The sequence below is a fragment of the Pleurodeles waltl genome, chromosome 7, assembly GCF_031143425.1.
Source record: "Pleurodeles waltl isolate 20211129_DDA chromosome 7, aPleWal1.hap1.20221129, whole genome shotgun sequence".
In the NCBI taxonomy this organism is placed as follows: Eukaryota; Metazoa; Chordata; class Amphibia; order Caudata; family Salamandridae; genus Pleurodeles; species Pleurodeles waltl.
Window position 1 is genome coordinate 1,283,573,408 of NC_090446.1, and position 22,903 is coordinate 1,283,596,310.

At 40.5% G+C, this 22,903-nt stretch overlaps 1 protein-coding gene across 2 annotated transcripts in view; it reads right to left on the reverse strand.

The window, feature by feature from the left end:
* The window catches only part of LOC138246177 (uncharacterized protein ZSWIM9-like), an 83,978-nt gene extending 61,377 nt beyond the window's left edge, over window positions 1–22,601 (reverse strand). For both annotated transcript variants that reach the window (XM_069200499.1, XM_069200500.1), the window contains exon 1: window positions 22,504–22,601. The gene's annotated coding sequence lies outside the window, so the exon portion shown is untranslated. The remainder of the gene's footprint in view (window positions 1–22,503) is intronic.
* Window positions 22,602–22,903: the final 302 nt, after the last annotated feature.

Consider the following 22,903-nt stretch of genomic DNA (forward strand, 5'->3'; position numbering starts at 1 on the left):
CGATGACTAGGATACAACAGTAGCCTGCAGAGTCAGATCATCTAGGAAACGCAGAATCAAGTAAATAAAATTTAAACTTTCTCCTGTTTAGATCTCACCCCATCAGGATCGGCACAATATTTTAGACAGAGCTGGGCAGTTGCCCCATGCGTCATTCCCCCAATGCTTACCATAATTATGCAAAGAGGGACTGCCCAGTAATAAAGTACTACTGGTCCGAAATAAATGAACACATCAATAGAGTTGAAGACATTCAAGTGAAGATGTCATCTGAAACAGTTACTAGGGTGGAGAGTTTGGGTGTCCCCACATGGATAGATGGCGGGGAGGGGAATACAAAAGTGGTTTCGTAGACTTGGCTCTAGTCTTGACCAAATGCAGAATAACTAGGAACAGAAAAAAGGCATGGGATCCCTCAACTACAATACCGAGATCTGATGCAGTTAAGTAGGCAAAGGCATTAAGTGAATTACAGACACAAAAATGTTAGACCCCTTAAGGTTGGGGACATAGGAGGCTCTAGAGGCACTCACTATAAAAATAAAAATAAATAAAAAAAGTTAAGACTCCCTTGATGACTAGGAATCCTACTCCCTTCCGCTCATGTAGTGCATATAGGGAAGTGTTACAATTAGAAGAGGTGGCTCTGAGACACTAGAGCACAGTTTCTCAAAATGTGGGCAGTGAGCCGTGAAAGTTAGAGTAATTAATAAAGATGCATTTAAATTCTGTGTTTAATTTGTCGCATTTGCTGGTGAGTCGAAGACAGAGGTCAAATGTCAAGCTGCTTTATTCTTTAACAAAGAGTGCGGTTTACTTTTTTTTACTCTGACTGCAAAGTGGGAGGAGTTTTTAAAGCAAATTATGTGACCATGTGGGATTTCGCTTTTAGCAATACACAACACAATGTAAATACCTGTAAAGGAACTGTAGGCACACAGCAGTTAGGAAAGCAAAAAAAGCACTTTTTTGTTTATCTGAAGTGTGCTGGAACAGAGGTTTTAATAGGATCAAAACAAATGGTGATGCACAAATTATACCTATTCACAGAAACCCTGTGCACATTTAGTGGCTATTTCAATACGAAATGTGTTGTCTGTAAATTACAAAGGGCTACCACACAACGCTTTAGTTACATTAAAAAATTACCACATCTAATGTCCATTAAAGGAGTCCTGGAATAAATGACAAAGGTCATGTTGTGGTTTGTTGGGTGCAGATGAAGGCAAACAGGTATTGAAACATTAATGATTGTGGGTCTGGAGTGGGTCACCACCAATGTATGTTGCTCAGCAATTTACTCAGAATAGTGTCTAAAAAGTGTGGCCTAAGGTAGTGTTGAAGCAGATATACTAATTAGAAATTATTAATAAATGCTTATATGTTATGGTTTATAAAAGTTCATAGAAAATTTAATTGTAGAGATCAATTAATGTGCTCGTTTGAAAATGTGCCCATGGGGAATGGCAGCCACTTATACGAACTTGTACTAAAATTACTAAAAATGCGTGAAATAATGAAAATGTATAATAATAATGTAGTAATGTGTCATATTAAGATGTATAACTCATGTTTTGCATTGTACTGTAGAGTTAACTTAGCCGAAGTTGTAGCCTAGTCTTTCCAGGCCTCATGCAGGAGCCAAATTAATAGACGCACAAGTTGCTGGTGCATTGAACTGACCGTGAACTGTTGGCTGTTTAATAAAATCTGCTTTGCTACAGTTTTCTGCAATATACCGATGGACAGGAGATGATGAAACTAAAATTGTTACAGTTTGGTGTAAGTCCCAGGACTTAAACAATAGAGACACTGACTGGAGAAGAAGATGCAACATTGTCGATAACTGATGAGCCGGATGATGAGGACATTGTACAGTGAACCAATCACTAATCGGGAACGGAGACATATTAGAATTCATAGATTTGTAAAATTAATATTATAGGTTAGAGTCATAACTGCTGATTGACTGACCAATTAGGAATTAGAGGGATGGTCTGAAAAACTCTAATAAAAAGTAATGACAAGGTGCTAAAATTTCAGATGCAGGAGAATAGAGGCAGATGTGAGGGGTGAAATACTGATGCCAAAAGACGCGATTCGAGATTATGTCATTGGGCTCATGCTCTTGAGAGCCTGATTGCGTTGCTGATTGATTGATGACCTGAGGACGAAAACTGACTTTGTTGCTGATCCACTTCGTGGATAGGTAGCTATGACAATGTGACTGATTAACTTTTGTGCCTTTCCTTTCTAGGTACCAACTGTGCTGTTTTTATAGGTTCTCTACCAGCTAGATGTTTTCCAAATTCATGTTCCAAATTGTTTTCGCATGAAGTCCCACATGCTAAATGCTAATTTGGGTTAGGTAGGGCTTCCTTTGGGTGACGTTGACAGTGACAAATGGTTGACGAACTGATTGCTGAAATCTGCTATTAATGCTGTTATATTCATCCTTGTTGGCTTATGCTGAAGCATTCGAGCATATGTTTTCTCAAGTTCTGATTAGATTATGTTATTGGTGGCCATTAATGAACTAATTTTGAGCTGATTGAATAAAGTTGGAATTAACCGTCTGACTTAGTATTGTAACTAATAGGGAAATAAAACTGATAAAACATAACAGAGTTGTGGTTATTCTTGTAATGTTGATATATTGTCTCATGCTTAATGATTCTCTTAGTGGTTATTGATTGATTACATTGATAATTGATGTTCATCGATTACTACATAGCTAGGATACTCCATGCGATCCAAAAGGTTAATCGGCCTATACGCGTCCCCTTGTAAGTTTACTTACTAAGGACCAGGTGCGCTAGCAGTAGCATAATGTCTGCTAAACGACTGGGGCTTCTCTAGGGAGACTTATTTGAGTTTCCTTTATGAGAAATTCTTGTTAAGGTCCTTTCCTCCTTTTGAGCATGAAGGTTTTTCCTATTTTCACCTTTCTGTGGACATTGTATACATATTTGGCTCTTCAAGTTGCAGTTTAATTAAAGGGATGCGCTGCTTGATTTTGGGTTTACACGCAACAAATCTACAGCGCCAACTAGAAGCGTCTGAATTTGTTCCGATATTGCTTCTGCAAGTTCAGGGGGTTCCCCTTCCCTTTTCTGAGCTGCTCAAGCAAGGACCACTGGTAGGCTGGCAGCCTTTTGGGTAGGATGCTGGGGAGTGTCCGAGCTTGATATAAGTAGATCCGCAACATGGGGTTCCCCCCTCACACATCTGGTTCACATTATAAATCAAAACGTGTCAGTGGCTCTATTTGGGTTGTTGTGCTTAGCGTTGCTTTCACCTCTGCTTATTGAGCACTTTGTATGGAAACGGAAATTGGTTTAATGAACTATGTGAACCTTTCTGTGACTTGCACTGTCAGTGTTTGACTCCTGTGTGTGTCTAACACCAGCTCTCTGCTTGCTACATCTTCATTTGTTAGGACTGGCACAGGAAGTGTGGGAGAGGGGTAATGCCTGGATTACTTAGCCACGCTTCAAACCCCACCTCAAAATCTAGTTGAGTAGGTAGCCTCTGTTGTGCTGGGATTTAAATATAAGACACATAAATAACAGATGCACCGTTGCAGCAGCCCAAACTAGAGCTTCTGGGCTGAAGTTAGAGCCAAATATCTAAGCTCTGTTTCCAGCCCTTTCACTAGTCAATAGATCAAATGGCCTTGCTATTTGGGCAACCCTCCTGACCCCACATAAACCATCTCCAGAATGGCATCCAGAGTTAGGTGGAAAATTTGCCCAAGTAGCCTTACCTCCAGTTTGCTAAAGAAAATCATAAAAATTCAGAGTGCCTTTACTTTGATTCCAACTGCAATCAATTCAGGCAGAGACAAACTGAGTTATCAGAAAGTGGATTTTAACCCAGTGAATGAGCTAAGGTTCAATATTAGGAGGGTCTTTTGAGACTGTAGGTCTCAGTAGGCCTTGCTGTTGAGAAGTAGTAATAGAGATGCTCCCCAAACATGATGGTACAACCGCACCCGAACAAAACACTATTGCATATACTTAGGAAGACACTTTCTTGTTGCTCGCTAGGAAATCGCAACATCTGTTACAAGGAAAAATACTTTCTTGATGCTAAAGTAGACATAGTGCAATTTCACTTTGGCTAGACTTGTGGGCATAGAGAATGTGCAATGGGTAGGGTAGTTCCCAAAAGAAGGCGAATCCCCTTTAGCGTCCCTAGGAATTATGCCACATCGTGGAATGTGAATGTCAGACTCATTCCAAGTGTGTTCTCTCTTTGCACTTCTGTCTCTGCATTAATAACATGGAGCAATAAAGGAGATAGGGTAGGAACCGTGTAAGTCCAGCTAGGCTGGGCTGCACCCCTCCCCCTCACTTCAAGTGTGTCTCATAGTAGCTGCAGACAAACCATTGGTAGTAGACCCACCAGTAAACATAGTCTATGAATCAGTAACAAGCCTGACACCATCTTGGCTGCAATCTTCATCCACTACACAGTGGGGTACTTAGCTGTGCCTCACACATTCCACCAAGCCTGTTTCTGTCCTCTAACAAGGTGTACTTGACTATGTTCAGAGTAATACACAGAGTTTTGTTAACTGAATCGATACTGCTGTACGAGAGGACATATTCTGGAATGATTGTAACATGTTCCATTGATAAAACACTGGTGACTTAGCATTTAGGGTACATTTAAAAATAAAACTCAACAGGGAGAATGTTAACTTCTTTAGGACCCTCTGTTGTGTTCTGGGAGAGTCGGCCTGTCTGCAGTATCTTTATGTAAACTGCTGATATCGGGACTAACTTAAACAAAGTAAATGTTGCCAGGCCTTTTAGCCCATAGTGAAGCACTGGTTTATTTTTTGTATGATGTTATCTACTCATTTGGCTCACTTTCCACTCCTTCGCTTTTAGGTGAGCGTTGTTGGCATGGCTATACCATATTGTGGGCCCTGTTCCAACATCCATCAGGTAAACACTTTTCCTGTATTTACAGATCTTACTTCAGGACCAGAGTATATTAGTGGCCACCCATACTCCAAGAGATAATTATGCCATCCCTTCATCCAGCCTTACTACATAAATAATACTATAATAATACTTCTAATATCAGTTATTATACCTTTCACCTAGATGCCCCTTACATTTCGCTGTCCTTATAAGACATCAAGAATACAAACACGGTCAAGACATCAAGAATACAAACACGGTCAAAACATCAGACAACCCACAGCATATAAAACACAAGTCTTTGCTCACTTTTTCTTCTCCGTAGTTTCTTTCCACTGGGGACACCGTGCACCATTTCCCTTTATGAAACGTAAAGCCAAAACTGCAGAAATTAATACTATAACATTAATTGTTGGATCAATTTATCAACAAAGCTGGCTATAATTATAGCACTTGCTGCATGCAGTGATTTATACTGCACAAATACTTAATTGAGATGGCATCTTTTGTATGCAGCGGCTTCCACTACTGAAAGATACACTAATATATTTTACAAGACAAACATTCACAAAGCCAATAGGTCTTGCCAGTAAGAGCTATTGACTCTAAACCCTTTTGTTCATACCGTACGGCATAAACAAAAGGTGAAAATGGTGCTATGAAGTGGCTGCTGTAATTTGTAGATGAATGCATGTGTGAGAACGTATGCGTGAACAACTTTGAACACAGGGGGAAACATACAGATGAGACAGAATAATATAGAGTGCATGCTATTCCACTTTGCGCACTATCTTGATGATGCAAATGTCTCTGGGTAATACATGGAGGAATGTGCATGCCCAAAACCCAGGGAACTTGTATTATGGAATCCAGCACAAACATCATCTAAGTCCAACATTACATTAATGAATTAAAGACACTGATGATATGGTATAAATATTTTTCTGACGTTTTCCATTATAATGTTTGAGGATGATGTACAATTGCAGTGCTGGCTCGTACTGTTCAATTGTTATTTGTCAATCTGCTACTGAGGTGGCTCTAAAAACATAACACATTAGGTCTGTGGTTCGCAAGTGGAATCCTTTAATAACAGCACTGCATTGTTCCCACGTACAATGCTTGTTTGACACTTGAATCGTAGGAGAATACTAGTCTCCTCATGGTTAGTTGTAATCAAATGGTTCTGGAGATTGCTACGTATGCGATTACTGTCTCTGTAATCTTGCTATCCTCGTATATGTATTTTGGCATATGAGGTCGTAGCATTAAAGTTGTTTTCTGTGAATGATCATGTAAACGTTTCCCAAAAAAGCTGACATAGCTTCCCTTGCTTTTCACTAAAGCAGGGTTTGGAAAATGGCATTAGAAAACCTTTGCAAAAGTGTGAATTCAATAATTAGTTGTGACTGTCCCATTTCAGCTGAGTTAGGACAAAGCTGTGTGTGTGTGTGTGTGTGTGTGTGTGTGTGTGTGTATATATATATATATATATATATATATATATATATATATATAAAAATCCTGCTTCCTCTTCTCTTACAAACTGCATGAGTTTGTTGATTGAGGGCATTGAAATCCAATTTACATACAGATAGGAGACACGCTTTCCTTACCAACAAGTGCTATCTAATAAATAAATGAAAGTGACCTTGTGTAAAATAATCTGGTATTTATGTATAGCGATTAATGCCCTTGAGACGATGTTGCAATATACAAAAAAAAAAAAAAAAAAAAAGAGATGGGATGGGAAATTGAGGGGATGGCTGTGAGCGGGCCAGGAGGAGGCTGCATTCATAAAAGGAGGGTTTGGCAAAAAAAAAAATATGAAAATTATGAAAGGGTGACTTAAATAATTTGTTGTCGCTGTTGCATTTTAGCTGAGCTAGAACAAATCTGTATTTTTATATTTATAATAAATGAAACTGAGAATGTGTAACCTAATTGGATACTCATGTAAAATGCTCCAATAGCCTCAAGCTGATTTTGTGCTATATAAAATAAAATTGTAGGGTAGGGGGGGAGCAGGAAAAAAAAGAAACGGATTGCTAAACTATGCAACCTTATGGGGTGCTAGAATAAAGAGAAAAACACAACTCTGCAAGCGCACGGTCAGTGGAAGGACAATTGCTACAGACAGGAAATGAGTTCCTTGTGCATTTTCAATAATTGGTCCATGCTCCACAGAATGGATGAAAACAAGAAGACAATGCGAAACTAGAAAGCAGAGTGGCTTTGGAGGCAACCAATGGTAAGTAATGGGCGGGCACTAAGCCCCTATTAAGCTTTTTTGTTTTATTTGCAAGACACTAGCAAGCAAAGCATTTGGGCTGTGCTAGCCTACACCAAATGTGTCCTCAATGAATCACTATTTTTCTAGACATTTACTGACCCGGTTTCTTACTTTACTGGGCTACTCTCGCTTGTATTAAAACATGGAGGTAACAAAGGAGAGAGAGCGAAAGAGCGTGAGAGAGAGAGTAAATTTTATTTTTATAAAAAGCCAAGTACGGAGTACAAAATGCAATTCCGATGTCTCCAATGGGGAATGACTTAGTCAGCATTTTTCAAAGGACATTTTATACAAGACCACAGAGGGAGAACTAAACGACAGATCGGCTTGTGACATGCTTAAATGAACTTGCTGGTGTTTGCGAGATAGGTGAAATGAAAGACCAACTAACGAACATTGGCAATGCCAAAATATCTCATCTCACCTATTTGATCTACTGGCTATGCCAATAGTAAGCAGAAAAAATATTTTTGCTCATAATGTAGCACATTGGCAAAGAAAAAAAATGGCACAATGACGAGAACGTGTACATCATGGCACTGCTTGCTTTCACATCATACAATATGTGCGACTTTAGAATGACGAGGGGCTTCATTTGATTTATTTACTCTTACAACACGCAAAATGCCTCAAGGGGCCATAAATTAAAAAAAAAAATATATATATATATATATATATATATATATATATATATATATTTTATATATACACTGTTGGAAAAAATATTTCATGGAGCATGATTATTGCGTGAAGCAATGATGAGCATGTGGAAAGGATAAGCCTGAAGCCAGTTGGAAAAAAATTTCCTCAGCTGGAACCCCATACTCCTGGAAGCAAAATCCATTGCTAAATTGTAGGAGAAATCAGCAAGATCCTTGACAGAGCTAGACTTAAAGGTTTGAGAAAACGTGCAAAGATGTCAATGTAGTAAAAAAGAATTAACTGTAGAACAAAAATTAAGAAAAAAAAAGTCAAAAGCACACAAAAGGATACTCCGAGAAAAGAAAATTAACACAGTATGTTACCGCTGAGGGAACCCAGAACATGTCCAGCACAAGATTTTAAAGTATGTAGAGTAAGATTATAAAACAACAGAGCATTAGCATGTATGGAAGAGGAAGACAATGTGATGAAGCTGTAGAACATTGTGCTGTGTATCGGGAGGGAAGAATGGTAAAAGAGAAGAGAGTAAAAGGAAAGAGTTAAAGAAACCTAGATGCTTTACATATGATGATGAGAAGAGCACTGAACTGAAGGTAGACTCTAGGTCACTGTGCATTATTATATTTGCAGGCTTGGATAATGCTGTGAGGTTCAATAAAGCACTTGAAAACGCCATTGTTGTTGACAAGACAGATGAATATTCTATTTAATAAATTAATGGGTTGCTAAAATAAGAGTACGAAGAGAGAATATGTAAAGGCTGGGTGTAAGTAGCAAAAAAAGGGGGTAGCTATCCTGGGAGGAACATGGAACTTTCATTTGGACATGACACTCGACGTGCAATATATGGAATAAGTCCTCGTCATAGACAAAAGCACACAGAACAAAATAGGAAAACGTGCCTTTATTTGTAAAGAGAGTAGGCTAATTGATGGGAAATAAGCAATAAATAAAAATGAGATAAGCGCTATGGCAGTTAGACACTAAGATCTATTCTAGAAGCAGGAATGGAAGAGGTCATTGAGGTGTGCAAGAACATGGAGAATAAGCACTGGCAGAGCGCCTTTGGGACTAATCTGCTTTACCAGTGGTTTTTAGCCACGCGGCACAGTATCACTGTGCCGCATGGCTAAACAATTAAATAACAACTGCAAAAAAAAAATAACTTTGAGGGGACCATTCGCGTCACTTAGTAGGCATGTGCACCATACATACGTTCCGCATCGGATTGGTAACTAAAGAGAAAAAGAAAACAAATGTGACAGCTTTTTTTTTTTTTTTTTTTAAATGAGTGGCACGGAAACAACACATGAGGCAGAAGCAACACTGGAAATGGGTGAGAGAAAGCAATACAGAGGCTCGGTGGGGGAGTAAAGCAATATGAGGGCATGGGTGGATGTGGTAGCCACATGGAGGGTGTGATGGGAGGGTGGATCCAGACGATGGTGGGAGAGCAAAGTGGAGGAGGGGAAAAGAAGCATGCGGGGGAGTAAACAATGGGGGAAGAGTACATGATGGTAAGCGCAACATTGAGTGGGGTGGGGAGAAGCATACATGTGGCAGAGAGCAATACAGAATGTAGGGGAAGAGAAGTACATGTGGGAGACAGCTGAAAAACACATGCACTCCCATGAACTGCTTAACCCAAAAGATAAAACAGTGCTTGAAAAGCAAGCAGTGGAAAGCACAGAAGCCAGCCAATCAAAAGATACGATAAAGAGGCTATGGTCCATGGGAAGGGCAAACATAATATTGACAAGCTGAGACACGAATAAAAAGCAGGCATATATGTATGAAATAAAAGTCAGCCAATGATAAGCAATGGGTAGGTTTAAGCCCCTTTATCTTCTTGGTAAGCTCACAATATGTCTTCCAAAAGACACAGCAATCGCAATCTAGTAGGTGAGATCTAGAAATGGCTTAAGTGAATAAGATGAAACAACTGAGTAGCTGTCACAGGAGCAAATTCAAATTGTAGCAATAGTAAGGTTTGTTTTTGTGTAAACCTACGACATTTTAATAAAAGCAGTTACCTTCAAAAACAAGATGTTAATAATCTTAAAGGACCAAACATTTTCAGCAAACTGGACCTACAAATGGCTCTATCACCAAATTAAGCTTCAGCCTAAATGCAGCCATGTAAAGTAAATTATTACATCAGAAGATGTGTACCAGTTCAAGAGAAGATCATTTGGTTTAGTGATGGTGGCTTACGATTTCTAAAGACTACTAAACAATATTTTCTGAGGTCAAACACAGACCCAATACTTCAAGGATGATATTCTAGGCCAAGAAGCTGGTGAGGAGAAGCACAAAGCAGCACTAGAAAACCTACTAACAATACTGGAAAGGGGGGGGGGGAGAGCTTACTCAGAACAAAGTGCCATATCGATGTTGAAGAGACTGAGTATCTTGGCAATGTAATCTCTGGTCAGGGAATCAACCGCAAAAAAGATATATTGAGAGCAATAAGAGAATCATCGCCCCCTGAAAACAAAGAACAATTAAGATAGTATTTCATTAGTCCCATAAACTATTTAATGTTAGTCTGTTTGTACTGTACAACAACTGAACCGCTGCAATGGCTGATAAAATAAATAAGTAAATAAATAGTGAGAGAAGCAAACAACCGGTTTTGAGAAAGTAAAAAATACACTTTGAAAACAAAGAGATTTAAACTATTTGCATTAATAAAGAGCCTTTATCATGGCAGTGGACGCCAGCCTACAGACTTGTATTAACACCAAAAAATGACATAAAGAGAAGAGGTATTACCGTGTGCTGCAAGAACACCCACTGAAATGGAACAGATGTATGCTGTAGTCAGAAGAGAGAAGCTTGCATATGGGCAACCATACTAGAAGTCAGAGAAGAGAGCCTGGCTCATCTGGCTTTACGATAACAAAAGTACTAGAAATGAAATACCTACCAGGATGAAAAGAAATCAATTGGAAGACTTCCCATCAAGAAAATCACCCACAGCATCAACAGATAACAGAAACAAAGCTAATTATGAAATGGTGTTACGAAGTTTAAATGAGAACGGGCCAAAGAACTGAACACTTACGAAAATTGGAAGCAGTCATAAGAGAACAAAAATGTAGGTAGTGTGACCACCTCTACCCAAGTTATTACCGATACTGTTTCCAATCATGGACTTTTGTGTTATAGCATAATGCATTCTGGACGTTGGAAGTCTTATTTTGCTTCCTATTAACTAATTAGACTAACACAACTGAAATCACCGATTTGTAGCTTAAGTGATCAAGATTGGAGACAATTTCCATAATCACCTGAAGTGAGGTGGTAACCTTATTGGTAGGTAAACACAGAGCAGTCCACAAAAGAGGGATATTCATTGGAGACCGGCTAGTGGCATCCATCAACATGCGACAAAGGCTATTTACACGGGTGCATCGGGCCACTGAGGTGACATTGTCAAAAAGGCATCCAGAAAGAAAATTAATGGTGGCTTGGGGTTAGAACTTGAAGCAGAGGATTGGGTAGAATATTGTCCAGAGCATATATTAAGTGAAAAAGACCCATTATTTGGACCATACTGCTTCCATCAGTTGAAATACCAGAAGCAACATGATGGAAAATGGGTTTAGATTTCATTGTGCCTAAACATACCTTACCACAGGAGTTAAGATAAGCAGTAGCTATCCTACACTACAGAAACAAATGGATTGAATTAAATTTCGAGCTAAAATTACTACAAGCGATGCAGTTATGTTCTTGGAAGAGAGAGTGAGTAGGGAAGAGGTGCTGCAAAAAAAAAAAAAAAAAAAAAAAAAGAAAGACAAAAAAACGTCAAGAGACTATTGTGCATTTCACATCAAGGCAAATGACAGAATATCTTAACAGTAATGGTATCAAATGCATACAATCTAAGGCAAAGGCACTAAGTCTGGGTTTATGTGCCAATGCATGCAACATTAGCACACTTTAGTTCCTTGTGTATTTATTATCAGTGCAATCAGTCGAGCTAAGGCAGAAAAATGTGCCCAAACAACCAATAGCATAGGTGAGAGAAAAATACTCCCCCAAGCTCAGCCATGCTGTGATTGACAAAGTATAATGCCAATGGTTTAAAGAGGAGGACTGAAGAAGAAGAAAAAAACAATGGTTGAAAGGGGCATACCCTAAGCCCACTCTGTGTATATTTTGAGCAAAAGGTCTGTTTGGCAGCTGTTATGTCAAAACCTAGACCTAACACCGACACCTTACTTTCCACAAAACCACAGAGAGGATGGTTAAAGGGTACTATACAGCTTGTGATCTATAATATTAGCATGGAAACAGTATTACAAGATATATTAAATGCACACAAAAGTATATTCTGCAAGAATGTCGGGATCGTTGAAGACCTGCTGAAGCGTGTGGCCTATTAATAAACTGTGTGTTATTTAAATAAATAACAATGTAAGGCTGCGCCCTACCGTTGCTGTGAACTTCTCTCTCGCATCACCCGCTTTCTTTTCAGACTGGAATAAATTTAAAAGACATTGTGCTGATAACCTGTGTACTGATTGGTTACATTTCTATGCTTAGAGCAACGAGACTTCAGTCTAGGACAGAGGATTTCAAACTTGTTAATGTCGCCCCCCCCGTGAGGGGGAGGGGATGAAATCACTGCCCCCACCAGAGTTTTTGACAATTATTCTATTAATTTGCCAATGTTTAAATATGTCTAGGCTTATTTAAACATTGCAGTTAAGTTCTGTTGCTTTTTAAAAAATGCAATAAATGTTTTTTTTTTGCTTAAAAGAAAGCCCTGTTATCTGCATAATCCCTATTTTGGCCAGAGCCTGGTGCCATAGCCCCACCACGATCACTTGAGGCACCCCCAGTTTGAAGACCCCTGGGCGAGGAAGTCACAGTTTAAATATAGCAGATACTCAGTATACACTGCCATCTAGTGATACAAGTGGACATTTCAAGTAGAACATCAAAAGGAAACAGTATATTGGCAATGGTAATGCCACAGCAACAACACCTTCTTTCTTGATGATACTAGGGGGACCTCCGATAAGAGTGGGAGGACTGGATTGGTTGCTTGGAAAACTATCTTTTGCCTCTTGATGGTGCCAGATTTTCAGCAATCAGAGAAAAAGGCATCACTGTTGGGTTCACTGGGGAAAGAAGGCCAACATGTATTCATATATCTTCCACCGATAACGAAACATCAAGGAGAAAAAGTGCAAGACGTGTCTAAGGATGCAGTGTTGCGACTGCAAACCAGATATGTAAAACAAGTAAATGTGGTGATGCGTCTGCACGGATCTACAAAATCTATTGTGGCCAGACAGAGAATTATAAGCAAAGTGTCAATTTGGGCAGATGCAGTGCTTAATTTGTAAATAAAAATGCGCCTGTGCCCAAAGTCCTCCGCTTAAGTACGCGGCTGCTGCATTTAAATGTGCAAACACGAGGCAGCATAATCCTGAAGCCATCTCGGGATCTTTAATCCATTTACAGCTACTTCCTGCCCCTCCAGCTCACTCTTGCAGCTTTCTGCTTTCTCCCATTGTGACGCTTTTTCGTTTTCTCTTCCTCGATCTTTCCCTTATGTGTCTTTTGCTCACAGTAAATGCTGGAGGCAGAAAATTAAGTGCAGGCCCTCAAAAATAAGTGCCGATGCTCCGCACTGGAAACAAACAAGCACAAATTAAGCACTGGGCAGATGACAGAAGAAATGATAAGGGATCACTTAGCTGTCCAATGTAACAGCATGAAAATACAAAAAAAGATTGTGGGCTGCCAGTAATCGTACTTTGAAAGATTCTATAGCTTTTGCAAAAGTTGTGGAACAGTCAGATTAGTGCATGTGTGAAATGAGAATACAAGTCAAGAGAATAAAGTCTTTGATGTAGCAGCAATAGGGGATGAAAAAGAGGTGAATGTAGTAAAGAATAAATTTCACTCCTCAAGTGGCAGCTCCAACAAGAACAATGCAACAAGGAGGTTCTAGGTCACCAAATGCATCAGGGGAGACAATGACTTGTTTCTGTCACAGATGTCGCGGCAACTATTACATGGCAGACTAAGAATTGCTTTGCTCTGGGTCAGGAGTATTGCAAGTGCAGCAAGAAGGGACACTTTGCATGCATGTGTAAGGCTGCAGAGAAGACGATAGCACTGGTGGATGAGGAAGAACAGGAACCCAGAGTACTTATGGTCAAAGTGAAGGTATAAGTGGAAGTATGGTTCCGGAAAAGAGAAGAACACATCCCAAGGCTGACTTTGTAGTCAATGGAAAAATGTTAACACTGACAGTAAATAGAGTTTCCTTATACACCAGTGGTTTCCAACCTGTGGTCCGCGGACCCCCATGAGTCTGTGACACATTCCCAGGCGGTCCGCCTGCCTGTGCCGGGAGGAAGGCACTTCTCCAGCTGGGGCCACTGACAAACGTGTGTTTAGGGTCAAGCCTGCGTCGCATGTGCTTGCGAGATGCTTTAGGACTTAGAAAAGGGTTCGGAGCCCCGTTGACGCCAGTTGTCTTTCATTGGTTAGTGGGCTTGCCTGTTAAAATCTGCTTGCTTTCATTAGTGGCAGGCACGCTTACGTCATGCCTTTTCCGGTGGTTAGCCCTTCTTGAGCGCATCGACCAAGTACTGGAAACATGCAAGGCTCGCTGTTTCCCGTCAGGGTTGTGGACTACTTTTTATCTTTTGTTTGCAGCGCGATCTCGCTTGTTTTTGTTGTTGCTGTACAATAACATGACCACACCTGACTAAACGGTTTCCTCAAATATGACTAAAATATTTTTTACGCTTTTTCGTATCGAGGACTAAAAAGAAGGGATACTATAACATACAAGCCTGTATGTGCGTTTGGTTAGCAGCAATGATGTAATAAGGAAAGGGGCAATGTCAATGTGTGTCATAACCCGTTTAGTCGTCAGGGAGCAAGAATGGTTTACTGAGCCTCAACCATAGGGGCAGAGGCTTTTTTACCATTAATGTCCCAGGCCCTGATCAATTTATGACTCTGAAAACAATGTCAATGATAACTGCTCCTGATGTTAGGAGTAGTTCCATTTTGTCCCACTGTTGTTGAGACTTCCTAAAATCCTGTGTAACATAGGCGTTCATGTTTTTCGGGAGTCCCCACTGAAGGCGCATTCGGTCCAAAATGCATCGAGGCAAAAAACTGTGCTTACCTTATAATTTGGAGAGAAACCTGAGTTCAATGATGAGCATTTTACATAGTGATTGTTTGGTGCGAATCTTGCAGTTCTGCGCCAGGAAAGTTGTAAATTAAGTTGTGTTTACGATTCAAATCAGGTTGATGAATTGAAACACTGTAATAATGTTATAATACATTTCTGAGAACACGGGATTTTTTTAATTTAATGTAGCCTGCGGGAATCAGGCTTTGAGAGGAAAAATGTGCGCCGTAGAACTGCTTCTACCATCAGGAGAATCTATAAGTGTCATGGTTTGTGTGTAAACGGGTGGAAGACACTCCTTGTAGCACTTAATTGAACAGGGCAATAATCCACTGAAATTGTAGGACATTGGAATGCACAGTTGAGGGTATATATAACTGAAAACAATGTGCCATGTAAACTCTTTTAGCACCTGACTCGCAGGGCAAGCAGTCTAAGGCTTCTCAGGGATCGAGTACGGAGGAGGGGTAGTATCTCAGAAATTAAAACATTTATGCAACAACAACAAAAGCTGAGGAGCCCGGTGACAGTCGTTCGAGAAAAATAGAATTACTTTTTTAACTAAACAAAAACATAATACCACACAAAGTAAGGGCAGTCAGGCACAGGTTTGTAATAGGGCTGCTACAAGATTATAATCACGCTGAATACAGCTAGTTAAGAATATGGCAAAGGTGCGAGATCAATATGGCATAGGCAAGCAGCTTTCATGCTAATGTAGGGCATTTCAATCGTGTCCTACTAGTAAAACATTTTATCAGAGGTTCAATGTGTGTAGTAGACAAATCCCATTCAGTTTAACAGTAGAGGCACAAGCAATGTTCGAGTTAACTTTGTTGGTTTACCTGAAGTACCAGACGCTCTGGATTCTTGAGTGATAGGCCCCTAGAGAACAGCAGCTTGAGCAGTCCTGCTCATGGTTCACAACAGCGGTATAGGTAGGAGGCCCACCGTCTTTTTCCAGTGTTGGTCAATTAAAACAATGCCAGTGGCAAAATAGCAGCACACGCCCAGGTGGAGTCATTCATTCAGTCGTAATCCATCCCTAGACCCAGCTTGAGACAGCCATGTCACAAAAAGATGTAGAATGGCATGAGGCTCTAGAGGACACGGGGCACAAGGAAACACCACCAAGTGGTGCATGAGACACTACCACACAAAGTGGGCTGCAGGGAAAGCAGATGGTGAGGGAAAGAGAAATGTATTTGCCACTACATAAAACGCCCATTGCTGATTCAATGCGGTCATGTTTGTAGGGTTCAGGTCCACTCTACCTGCCTGATTTTGCAGTCATTTGAATCCGTTTGAGTTTATTTGGAGATGCTGTGCATCCTCGTGTAAACAATAACTTGTAAAATATTTTCAATTGTTTACTCCTCATCAACTGAAAAAGATTTAGTCTCAGGACCAAGGCCCCCAGAACATAGGGTGATAGCATACCAGCAGATGGTAACCCAAGTTGCTACACAGGAAAATGCTACCACCCATTATGGATAAATTCGCAGTACTCAGTAGAGTGCATTTCTGGGTAGACTCAATTGCTGGAGAAATCAGACTTGTTTTCATCAGTCAAAGCGTACTTCATATATAGTGACTTCATTTACATTGGTATGTCCCCTATGCAAAGGAAGTTCACCTTCTTGCACTGAACAGAAGTATGATTTCCTTAGCTACATTTCCAGTACCTTAGAGGGTAAACCCACCCAAAATAACACCAGCTTTCTGAAGCTCTTAGTCCGGATGTAGCTGTGGAGAGCAATAGGGAGACCTCTTGTGACACCCCCTTCTCCTACAAAGGGCAAGTTTTGGGTACCCTGCCTCTTCATAAGGAATGAGTCATAAAAGCTAATCAGTTGGTGGTGGGCAGCACTCTTCATTAAATATATACTGTAACTTGAACTAACGACCAGAAATGGTCAGGTGGGAGCTTCAATCATTTACTCGATCCTTTTTAAGGTTGAGCGCACAAGCACTCTGTTCCTGTTATAATCTCTCTTTGGGCTTTTAACCATGCCATGCCTGTTATTTTCATTGGTTGGTGGGCTTGCCCTTTAAAATCCGCTTGATTTCATTAATGAAAGGCATGCATATGTCATACCTTTTTTGGTGTTTAACCCTCCTCGAGCGCACTGGCCATCTACTGAAAACATACGAGGCTCCATGTTTTCAGCCTAATTTCTGCACTACTTTATCTTTTTATTTTCCACACAGTACCATTGCGCTGGGTTTTACATAGCACAATCGCGCTAGTTTTTTTTGGTTTTCAATTTCAGCTCAATCGCGCTGGGTTTTACACAGTGTGATTGCGCACATCTTTTTTTCTTTCAATTTATGTGGCAAGAAAAGTCCGAATAGGAGTTTACAACGCTAATAGCTCTAACTTGAGCAAATGAGAGACCTGTTGCATTGCAAATGCTTGTTTTATATTTATTACTTCCTTTGTGCAGCTGTTTTAAAAGCACTGCAAAGTTTCCTTCACATCTCGCAGCTTTAGCGTCAAGATAATTCTAGTGATTAATGTACCTGCTGGAGAGAGTTGGGAGTTTTGTCTAGTGGCAGTACAAGGTAGCGCAGATGGTTAATGTGTCTGCTGCAAAGATTTTCCATCATGCAAAGAACAGTATTTCATGTGCCTAGCACAGTGAAATACTGCTTTTGTCACAGAGATTCTTTTGTTACTGTGCTGTTCATAAATTACAATCGTAATCTAGCACAGTGAGCGGTGAACTGCCATTAAAGAGTTGTATGCAAACTGCAAGGCACAAATTAGAAAGCTGTTTTTTCCCCCAGTCTTTCATTTTTCTTATGCTGCTAAAAATGTTTTCTTGCGCAGAAATATTTTCTTATTATTAAAGCCAACGCTAACCACTGTGTTGTGTTCTGAATCCTGGGTTTGTGCCTCTCCAGACCAAGCACTTTTAGAAAACATCTACCAGTGTGGATGACATGTGAATCCTCCTCCTTGTAGCCCCCTGTTAAGTGCTCCAACACCCTACACTGGTATGAAAGGTGATACAAAACAAGGGAATTACATGTGACACAGACGCTATGGAGAGAGGCGAGACCCTTGTGGTTTTACTTCCTTTCCCCACCACACATCTATGTTAAAAGGCTTTCTTAAATCTTATGTAGCCAAAAAGTAAAAACATAAATCACTTGGGAAATGTAGAATCTGACCTAAGGATTCAACTTTCCTAAATAAAACAAAACATTGAAAAGTTAGTCGCTGAGATGAAGCGACAACCTTCCCATTAAAATGTTTCAATTTAAAATAATTATATCTTTAGTCATTCGAGTATTTGTTTGGTGTGTACTTGTTTGTGTATTTTCTGCGAATTACTGTTTTAATGTTGGAAATTTAAGTTGGAAAAATTGCTTGAGGGTCCCCGGCTTCCACTAATGATTCAGTAGGGGTCCTCAGGAGTCAAAAGGTGGGGAACCACTGTTATACACCATACTACCTAAAAGGATGTATATTGCTGTGTGGCCAGAAGGAGAGCTGATGTCCACAGACATCTTTCTGAAGGGATACCGAGGAGCTGACATATGAGTCATGGGCTTTATAAATACACAAATCAAATTTGCAGGGTGGCAGAAAACAGGAAAGGAGTTTGTTGCTCCTGATGGTCCTCTGATTTTGGGACGGTCACATCAATACGACCTCCATATTGTGTTAAATCTGAGAGCAGACAGTAATGGTGATTGAAGAAAGTGATTTGAAGGACCTTTTAGCTCGACTTCAGGAAGTTTGTAAAATAGGCTTGGCGAAGAAAAAGAATATGTACACAAGATCAAATTAAAGGAAAAATCTGTTCCTGTTAAACACTTTGCTTAAAAGATTCTGATTGCAGTAAGGGCAAAAGTAAACGATATAACAAAACAACTGCTGGATGATGGTGTAATAGATATACTGGAGGCTGCTGAATGGCTGTTTCTAGTGGCTATTACTAGAAAATCTGATGGGTTTCTCAGATTTTGTCTTGATTTGCATAGTCTGAATGAGAATATGTTAATGGATAGTCTTCTCTTACACAACATAAAGGAGTTGTTTCTTATGTTGTCTGGGGGAAAATATTTCTCAAAACTTGACTTGAGGAGTGCATACCGTCAAGTGAAACTCCATCCATGTTCCAAGCATTTGACATTGTTTAAAAACTTCTGAGGGTATGTTTCAATTTTGCAGACTTCCGTTTGGGCTCTGCTTTGGCAAAGGTGTTACTCGGCAGTTGATAACCCAGGTACTATCTGGTCTTAATACGGTCATCTTTTTCCAGGATGATATTACTGTGTTTGGAGAGGATGTGGAAGAGAGCTGTTAACATTGAAGGGGGCAGGTTTACCCTTGCGTAAAGAGAAGTGTGTGTTCCTTATGCAAGAGGTGGAGTACTTAAGCTACCTTATCACAAGAGAATGTGTGAAACCCAAACATAATTTGATCAGTGCTATAGTAATGCTGAGGTTCCTAGTGACAAGGAGAAACCTATGTCTTTCATGGGCCTAGAGGAGTATTACTCCAAAATTGTAAAAGATTTTGCTCATAAAACTGAGCCTTTGAGCGCATTATTGCGGAAGGACAGGAAGTATGAGTGGATGGACATGAAAATGCAGCTTTTACATTGGTCAAAGACAATATTGCCCAAGCTGGGGTGTTGGTACAATTTCAGCCTGCATTAAAAACCAGTGTTATTGTGGGTACCAGTGCAGTAGGCATAGGTGCTGTTTTAGCACCAATGCATGACAAGGCAGAGAAAACATTAGCTTTGCTTCACGCTCGTTGATGGATGCAGAAAAAAATGATTCCGTCATCGAACAGGAAGCATTAGCAGCTGCTTGGGAAACTACCAATTTCAGGGGCTTTTATGGGGTACTGTATTTTCATTAAAGATGGATCACAAATCCCTTCTCAAAGTTTTGAAACCAGGAGGCATAAAGAAATGTTCTGGTAGGTTAACACGATTAGCAGTCACGTTGCAGGAATAAGAGCCGGAGTTTCAAAATAAAAAAAAAAGGTGGCTGACTGTCTGTCTAGGCTACCTGACAAAGCTGCAGAACAGTCTGAGTTGATAACGGAGGAATTGGTGGCTAGTATGGATGATGCACAGAAGTGTTAAGTAACTCAGTTTCAAACTAAGACTGGGTCAGAGCAATGGAACAGGATGAGGCTCAAGAGTGTTGTAAAATTGGTGACAGGAATGGTGAGGAGAGAGAGAGTAACTTACCAAATAGTGCAAAACCGTTTTTCAAATTGATAGATGAACTGATTGGTAGATAATGAGAGGGGGTTGGTTGATAATGAGAGAGGAAAAGTTTGTACCACCTGGGGCAGTCAGACCTAGATTAACTTGGCACATGAGGGACATCTGGGTCAAACGCTGACCATCAAAAGAGTGAGGGGAACATTTTGGTGGCAAGTCATGGAGAATCAAATTAAGGACTGGGTAGAAAAATTTGAATCGTGCAAGGATTCAGAAAAAAAAAAAAGGTTGAGAGAGGGCATAGGTAAGTTAGAAGGGAACAAGCAAGTATCAGAAGTAGATGAGGTTTGCGAGAAGTTATGTTTGGATTTAATTGGGCCTTTCACATGTCTTCCTGACCATGACAAGTTTTCTGCTATTTTACTGTGCAGTCCCCAAGGTACGTGGAGAGGGTATACAAAATAGTGAAGGATACAATGCAACTGGCATGTAGTGCTGGTCTACCTGTGCATGATACTGTGAAAGAAATGCTATGAGCGTATAGCACCACAGTGAACGCCAACACATGAAAATCCCCTTTTGAGATGATGCGGGGTAGACAGACAGGAACCAAATTGGTTCCATCGTGGATTTGTGAAGGTACCTCAGAAAAAGGAGGAGCTTTGAAAGAAACATTCAGAAAAGGTTCATTCAGGAGGGAGATTGGGTTAAAGTCGAGCCTGGTGGAGTTGGGAAAGGGTTGACCACATTTTGTGGGCATTATAGAGGCAACGTTGTTGGATGCAACTGGGTCAACTTAGATAATGGACAAACGTGGAATCTCAGGAGGGTGGCTTTGTACCAGAGACAAGAGATGGTGGAAAAGAAGTTGGGCGATAGTGAGGGTTCATGCCCTCCTTGGTTATTAGTGAATGATGAAGAACTTACAAACTGGCCAGAAGAAACCAGCTCCCAGGCAACATCAGGTTTTCATATGTGAGGAGATGAATCTATAAGTAGACTCCAAACTGGAAGAGAAGGGAGAATAAGAAGGTCGCCAGGATGTGTGGAAGATTATGTTTGCAGCTAAGAAGCATCAAAGGTTAAGAGGAGAGAGGCTGTTGGATTTAATATGCTGCAGAGTTGGGTATTCATTTATGTTTTGAGTGCGCATTTGTCTTGTTGTTTTTCATGTTGTGTTTCCTTGATTTAATCGGATGTTTTCTTAGTTTTGTTTGTTGTTGTGTATTAGTCTAGGGTTTAATGGTATATTGCTCTCTGTAAGTTTAATATTTTATGGAATGTTTATTTACTTCCCAAAGGAAGGATATGTTTTGTAATATAGTTATCAAGCTTCAGCTGGGCGGAAGCTGCAGTGACATGCTTACATTCCATTGTGACATGTGAGAGAGTTCCATTATTTGAATAAGTAATCTGTTGCTAGTTGTGCCTGCATGACTGCGGTTTGGTGTTTATCTCTGGTTAAATAAATTCGTTTTGAAGGACTTCCTGCGTGAGAACTTCACTTTTAGTGCAACGCAAGCTTACTGGCTTTGCTGTTGCTTGAAAGGAATACAAAAATAGGGGGAGGTACCAAGAGGCAGACAGGAAGGAGATGATACGGAGCTCGGTGGGGAAAGCAACATTCTAAAGTATTAACGGCAGCCAGACTACTACCGAAATAAAAGAGGCACAGAAAGATGTATTAGCTGCCACTGACTCGTCTGTGTGAGTTGCGTGATGAGATGAGTTCTGCCAAACAGCTAAAGATGTGAATAATCAGACAAAACACAGGAGAGCTCTTCACAGGCAACAGGGGAAGTTAGAAATTAATGTTTTCATAACACGATTTAAATTAAAGGAGTTTTACAGCATCCAATTAAATAGACCATAATAGTCGACCTTACAGTTTCCTTTATGAGGCGTTTAAAAAATACACGCTCAACTGAACTGAGCTGAAAACAATGCATATATTTTTTGGAGCCCTCGACGCTACACGTGACCCTCTGCACGAGGATGCATCACCACCTCCACCAGGGGATCATCAGCGAGCAGGCTAAACATGCACGTGCTGTAGTACTGTTACAGAGCAATCTCGCGCTGAAACCCAGTAAAACTATCTGCATACTCCGGCCTCCTCAAACTCTACTTGATCCCAAAGTATAGCTTCCTTCCAAGCTGTACACACAAAAAATACCATTTTGATTTCAGGGGCGCCCCGTAACGCCAAGCAAGTGGAATGAACTCTTGTCCGCTACTTACAAAGATATCAATAAATCCAACCCGACGTCAGATCTCCACCGCTGATCTTTTCATGAAACACATTTGTCTATAAATTCAGTGCATCCGGGGCATACGACAGCCAATCCCATGGCTGAACTTATTCCGAGAGTCGTCTGGGAGGTGGAGGGACTGGTAATGTGTAAGGTGATCTAGGATTGCACCATTAACAGCACCTTAGCCAATCTTAGTGCCTGCGCACAATCCCTATGTGCTGATTGGCTGTGGGTTTCGCACACGTCTTTGTGCTGGGTAAACACTAACGGAACTCTCCTAGGAAAGTCTGTGGGCGGGGATGGATTTGGCTGGCCTGCCTGATAACGAATGGCCGGACCTAGCGCTGACAGTAGATGGGGCTCTGGCCGGCAGTCCCTCTTGAAGT